Here is a 7,282-nt window from a genome sequence, read left to right as displayed (position 1 = left end):
AAAAAAAAAAAAAAAAAAAAAAAACAACTATGCCAAAGTACAGGTCGTATGCAACAACAAAGGTTGGCAGGTTTTACTATAGCTGTGTGTGCACCAGATCATGAAAAAATTTAAGAGGTGAGACAAACAGCATAAAACGTGTTTGACTCCTGCGTGCATGAAATAAAAGAAAAAGGCACACATAAAAGGATAAAATTGTGACAGCTTAGATGTAGCATAGTATTTTCTGTAATCTATATTTCAGTGTAATGTAGTAAAGTGTACAGTAGACATAGAGAGCTTGGAGGGGTTCCAACATCTATACATTTCCATATTAAGCCTTTCACTGCAAAATTAAACTTCATGGTTCTTCCAGTAATGATGTTAAATGTCTACCGAAAATATAATTTAGTATTGCCTCAATAAACTTGACATATGTCAACAGAAAATACTTTCAAATATGACATTCCTCGACAAAAGATAGATTCATCTATAAAACTGCTTCTGTAGATGAGGGGGGAAAAGGATATTTTAAGTGAATGTATCTGCTTTCCACAGTAAAAAGGTTAATTGTTTCATTTTTCCCCTTTTACAAGAGTTTAGTCCACTAGCTTGGCACAACATGGAGACAGATACACTGGCAGACTAAGTGCTGGTGCTGATGATGATGGGAGAGATGCTAAGATAGCTTTGTCTTTTATCTCGGACAAAGCCACAGGAAAACATTCAGCAGTTTCAAATATAGCACATGATGATTGATGACTTCAATCCATCTTTAACTGAAAGTTATTTACACTGTTTCAAAAAAAAAAATGTTGGTTATTCGAGGACATTTAACTATGTATGTATATATGATATCCAACCTCAGCTAGTATGGAAAACAGATGTTAAAAGATCATCATCATCAATGATTTATATTTATATGTGTGCGTGTATGTGTGTGTATATATATATATATATAGTCTGCCTATATGTGTGTGTATATATATACATATATATATATATCACAGATGTTCAAAGGACTGGATATTTTCTTTCTCTCTCTTCTATCTTTTCTCTTTTCAAAGAAAATATATTTCCCAGCGTCCACTATTTTCCTCTCGTTCTGGTCTAACAACACTACATGTTTGTTTTCGTTCGGTCTCCTTGTATGTCTCCACTGTCCTGGTTTTGTTCCCAACTTTGACCCTCCATAAATCCTAAATCTTATTTTAGAATTTATGGGAGCAACTGTCTTTGAAGACTCATATTGTCGTTGAATGCTCAAAATGAGGAGTGGATAGACAGCCAAGTAAGTTATATATATATATATATATATATATATATATATATACGTATGTATGTATATATATATACATATGGAGCCTGGTGTTGCCATCCGGTTTCACCAGTCCTCAGTCAAATCGTCCAACCCATGCTAGCATGGAAAGCGGACGTTAAACGATGATGATGACACACACTCACATATTACATACACAGCAAGAGAATTATTTACATATACACATACAAACAAAAAACACACACACACACACACACATATATATATATTCCCCTGGTTGTTTTCAGTCCAGTTCATATTTTTATAATCATCACGCTTCAACTTTATAAGATGAAAGAGAATTTTACAATAAACATTTTATCAATTTATAGATTAGTAGATTAAAAAAAAAAATGACCCTATTTGCATAAAGTATGAAATAGAACGAAATATTTATTTAATGGATAAGTTCTGTGATATTTTTTAATAATTTAAATATTTGTTTGTATGTTTTTACCAACATTCAATTTCTTTTTAATTTACACATCAATTTGTATGGACAGACGGAGAGAGCTAGCATTACAACTAATATCTGGCACTGTCATTAATCAATATTTTATTTATCCCACACAAACAAATGTGATAAATAGTCAATTGCTTGATTTTTCGTACTCAGAGGTGTCTGTCAATGAATGATTAGTTGCTCTCATGTCTTCTTGAGAGAAGAAAATGGCAAGTTGTCATGTCATATACGTCTTTCTCATGTGGTGCAGAGGAAATTAAAAATAGACCACGACCAAGATTCAATCCAAGGCGTAAACAAATGCTATAGAGCTTGACATGCTTTTTATTGTCTTTGTTTATATAATAGGCAATGGTTCGGCTGTGTGGTTAAAGAGCTTGCTTCCCAAATGTATGGTTTCAGGTTCAATTCCCAAAGTACAGCAATTGGGCAAGTGTTTTTGTAACCAAGGGTCACAGTATTTGAGTATCTTTTATCTTGCACTTGTTTCAGTCCTTGGACTACGGTCATGCTGGGGCACCACCTTGAATGGTTTAGCCAAGTTTCTTTTGCTGAACTGCTGAGTTATAGGGACATAAACAAACCAACACTGATGGTTGAGCAGTGGTGGAGAGATAAACACACACACACACACACACACACAATGAGCTTCCACAATGAGTAAAAGAGTAATAATAATAATAATAATAATAATAATAATAAGCTGCTGAACAAAGAAATAGACAACAGAAGACACCAGATACAAGACTAATTTTAGTTTGTAAGAAAGAATGTTCCCTCATTAAAAGAAGATAGAAAAACAACAAGAGAAACAATAAAAACAACAAAATACATACAACATATTGGTACAGTATCCATCCTTCCACAGTCCACAATAGAAATACCAATTAACTGTAAAAAAAAAAAAAAAAAAAAAAAAAAAAAAAAAAAAAAAAAAGAAAATAAGTACACACATTATGAATATGTATTAAACATCTCTACAAATGCATATACATGTTTCTATGAGTATTTATGTATTTACACATACATTCATGTTAAAATACATAAGTATGTGTACGGGTTTTTGCGTACTTGTAATATTTAATGCCTGCATAACTATGCACATGTGCGTTTATTTTCTTATGCCTGTGTATGTATATTCTCTCACCACCACTCCTACACACACACACACACACACACACAGAGATACATGTGCTTATCTCTCACCTGTTTAATCTTACTATACCTGATTGCAGCTAAGTACTAGATTAAGAGCTCTAGCAGTTTACAGAGACGCTTATATGTTCTAACACTTTACAAGCATATATATATATATATATATACACACACACACACACACACACACACACACACACACACACACACACACACACACACACACACACACACACACACACACACACACACACACACACTCACTTGTATTTATATATATATATATATATATTATACACAGATACACCTATAGTGAAAGCCGCTTATTATAATCACAGATAATGTTATCAAAAACACTTCACCCCAAAGTAATCACAATATGATGCATGCACACATAAATATACATCACCATTCATCATCACCTTTTAACATCTCCTTTCCATACTGGCATGGGTTAGATGGTTTGACAAGCTGGCAAACCAGAAGACTGTGGCAAGCCAGAGGACTGTGCCAAGCTCTTATGTCTGCTTTGCCATGGTTTCTATATCAAGGCAGCGAGTTGGCAGAATCGTTAGCACACTGGGTGAAATGCTTAGTGGTATTTCATCTGACATTACGGTCTGAGTTCAAATTCCGCTGAGGTTGACTTTGCCTTTCATCCTTTCAGGGTCGATAGAATTAGTACCAGTTATGCACTGGAGTCAATGTAATCGACTTAATCCCTTCGTCTGTCCTTGTTTGTCCCCTCTATGTTTAGCCCCTTGTGGGCAATAAAGGAATAGATATATCTGAAAACTCTTCTTGAAACACCAACCACATTACAGAGTGTACTGTATATTGTTTTACATAGCACCACCACCCTATATCTATATAGATTATACATCCAATACAAGCAGATCAGGGAAAGGACTGGAGTGAAGGATGTTATCACCGAATACCATCTGAACAAACTCAGACGGGTCATACATGTTGCATGGTTCGCTGATAATCAGTGGACTTGTGCAATTGTCAAGTGGTGACCATGAAAGTGGGAATGACCACTCAGAGGGATTGATGATATAAAGAGAATAATGGAACTGCAATGGAGAAAGAGAGCAAGATCAAGAACAGAATGGATGAAATGTTGTGGACAGCAGATTCAAAGTAACATACAATAGTCTGGCCAGTCAAGGTGGTCAAGGTGATATATATCATTCAACTATGGTAGTTGTTGAATGATATTCTTAAGGCTGCAATTTATTCACACACATCTTTCAGAGCTTGTTGCTAATTCAGTTCCTAACCAAATTGAAAACTCTTAACACTTTTGAAGAGGAATGGTCCCTAGCTACATTTTGGCATTAAAAAATTGAGATTTGGTCCTGTAGAAAAAAGTTTACATCAAAATTTGTAGCAATGTTATAGGAGAGTAAGTAACACCACCAATCATGTTTAGATCTAAATAACTCTTATTTTAAAAGCAAAATATATCTATATCTTAGGTTCAATGATAGAAGAAAGCATGAAGAATTTCATAGTTTTGGCCCCATGTAACAAAAATTTGTATAAATTAAGTTGTGAGGTAAAATATCATGAAAAAAAATATAAGGCAAAAAATTGGATTTAAGTATAATTAACTTTTTTTATTTTAAAAACAAACTACATTTTAATTAAGCTTAAATGATAAAGCTCAATTCGGGGAATTTCATGGTATCAATTTCATGCAATGAAGTTTTAAAAGAAAAAAGTTATGAGTGTTTGTTTCAAATTTGAGGGTGATAATATAGTTCTATACTTTTTATGAATATAGTCCTATAAAGGGATTTTTAATATATGTCACTGGCATCATTGAGGTAAGGAAAAAATTATCAACAACACTGCATTTAACACATTATTAATTAGCATAATAGCATAGCCTGGAAAAAACATTGGATCACATGAAAAAATGTGAACAAGAGAAATAATATTCTTAAGATATAAACCTGGAAAAATACAAGACAAGTTACTACACTTGGAAAAGTTCAGGACAAGTTATTTCATCTGATAAAGTACAGAACAAGAAGATTTTTACTTAAAATATTGCAGCTAAGGATAAAATCTGAATATTAAAAATTATTTGATTTTAATTTACAAAGTGACATTATAATTAAAAAAGGTGATAACAGGAAGAGCATTCTGCTGTAGAAAATCTGACTCTGCAAGTTCCATCTGACCCATGTAAGCATAAAAAATTTGGCATTAAAATGATAAAAATTACGATGATGAAACAAATATGGCCAGACTTTTTTTTCTTACGCTGCGTGTGCCAAAAGACAAAGATCCGTAATGAGCAGCAAGATACTGTGAGATACATATGTCTAACCCATGCTAGCATTGAATAGTAGGATAACAACAGCGATGATGATGGTGATGGTGATGATGATGATGATGATGATGGTGTACAAACGCATTCTTTTAACTTGATAAGTTATCTATATTCTTTTTCTTAGAACATGTCTCAGATTTCTAGATTATTTTCCTTATCTTGGGTGTGTTTTCTGGCCCAGCTGAGAGAGAGAGAGTGAGAGGGATAGAAAGATAGACAGACAGACAGCATGGCAAATGCATAAACAAAAGCAGAGTCCCACTTAATACATATCGCTCCACAGCTTAAATATTTGTATTAACAACTTAACTTAGAATTACGTTACTTGAAGTTTCACAGATGTAAATATTCTTTTACTCTTTTACTTGTTTCAGTCATTTGACTGTGGCCATGCTGGAGCACTGCCTTTAGTATAGTAAATTGACCCCAGGATTCATTCTTTGTAAGCTTAGTACTTATTCTATCAGTCCCTTTTGCCGAACTGCTAAGTTACGGAGATGTAAACACACCAGCATCGGTTGTCAAGCAATGTTGGGGGGGACAAACACAGACACACAAACATACACACACACACATATATATATATATATGACGGGCTTCTTTCAGTTTCCGTCTACCAAATCCACTCACAAGGCTTTGGTTGGCCCGAGGCTATAGTAGAAGACACTTGCCCAAAGTACCACACAGTGAGACTGAACCTGGAACCATGTGGTTCATAAGCAAGCTACTTACCACACAGCCACTCCTAAAAATTTTTTTTTTTTAATCCAAGAAAAGGGGGAAAATGGAAGGATAATTGGATGAATACAGAGAGGAGATAACAAGGAGAATGGTAGAGAAAAGAGAGAAAATAGACAGAGAAGCAGAGAGAGAAAGACATAGAGGGATTTATGGGACTTATAAGAAATCACGAATGATGAAATTTCCAGAGTTCCTAAAGAGCCTCTAAGAAAACTGAATTCTATTGATTTCACTCACTGCTAAGAGTTCAACGTCTTATAATTCTACATTAGAACAGACAGCACAATGAGCACAGAGTGATTATGGCTAACAAACATAACAGCTCAGTAACAGACACGTATATATATATATATATACATATGTGTGTGTTTGTGTGTGAGGCGGGGAGCACGTGGCATAGTGGTTAGGGCGTTGCACTCATTACCGTGAGATCATAGTTTCAGTTTGTTGACCAGGTGATGCATTTATGTCCTTGAGCAAGATACTCTGTCTCACGTTGCTCTGTGATCACTTTGACACCTGACACATGGTACACTGTGCACCTGTTCAGACAACGTCGATTCGACGGAGGGAGTGAGCTAACTAATATACAGCACATATTTTTTTGATTACTACTAACGAATCATTTCTACAGGTTGTTCAGCAAGAAATTGCTAAACTGTCTTTCTCAGACTATGAGTGACTACCATCACGTGTGTGTGTGTGTGTGTGTGTGTGTGTGCATGTGTGCAATATAGCCACAGGTCAGTTCATTCAGAGCTGACCAATATCTTTTTTGGTGGGGGTGAGAGAAAGGTGTTGATAGGGAAGAACTGAGCACAATATTATCTAATGGGTTTTCTTATTTCTTTTTCATTTCTAAATAGTACGGCATAATTCGAGGTAGATTTGACTGCAATTTCTAGCAGATCAAGGACCATGTAAGGGCACCCTGATTTGCTCATCATATACAAAATCTATGTAGGTGTATGATTATGTGTATGTGTGTATGGGTGTGTCTGAGTGTATGTGTATATGGATGTGTGTGTATGTATGTTTGGGTGTGTATGGGTGTATGTATGTATGGGTATGTATGTGTGTTTGTATGTGTGTGTATGTGTGCATGTGTGTGTGAGTGTATGTGTATATGGATGTGTGTGTATGTATGTTTGTTTGGGTGTGTATGGGTGTATGTATGTATGGGTATGTATATGTGTTTGTATGTGTGTGTGCAAATGTGTGTATGGGTGTGTGTGAGTGTATGTGTATATGTATGGGTGCATGTATGCATATGCATATGGTG

At 35.0% G+C, this 7,282-nt stretch overlaps 1 protein-coding gene across 3 annotated transcripts in view; it reads right to left on the bottom strand.

The window, feature by feature from the left end:
• Positions 1-7,282, bottom strand: part of LOC106873321 (protein phosphatase 1 regulatory subunit 12A) — a 231,579-nt gene that overhangs the window by 113,413 nt on the left and 110,884 nt on the right. For all 3 annotated transcript variants that reach the window (XM_052975110.1, XM_052975109.1, XM_052975111.1), the window contains exon 2: positions 2,597-2,651. The gene's annotated coding sequence lies outside the window, so the exon portion shown is untranslated. The remainder of the gene's footprint in view (positions 1-2,596; positions 2,652-7,282) is intronic.

Source organism: Octopus bimaculoides, chromosome 20 (genome assembly GCF_001194135.2).
Source record: "Octopus bimaculoides isolate UCB-OBI-ISO-001 chromosome 20, ASM119413v2, whole genome shotgun sequence".
Classification (NCBI taxonomy): domain Eukaryota; kingdom Metazoa; phylum Mollusca; class Cephalopoda; order Octopoda; family Octopodidae; genus Octopus; species Octopus bimaculoides.
Note: the sequence above shows the minus strand (reverse complement) of the source record. Positions and strands in the feature narration are given on the sequence as shown.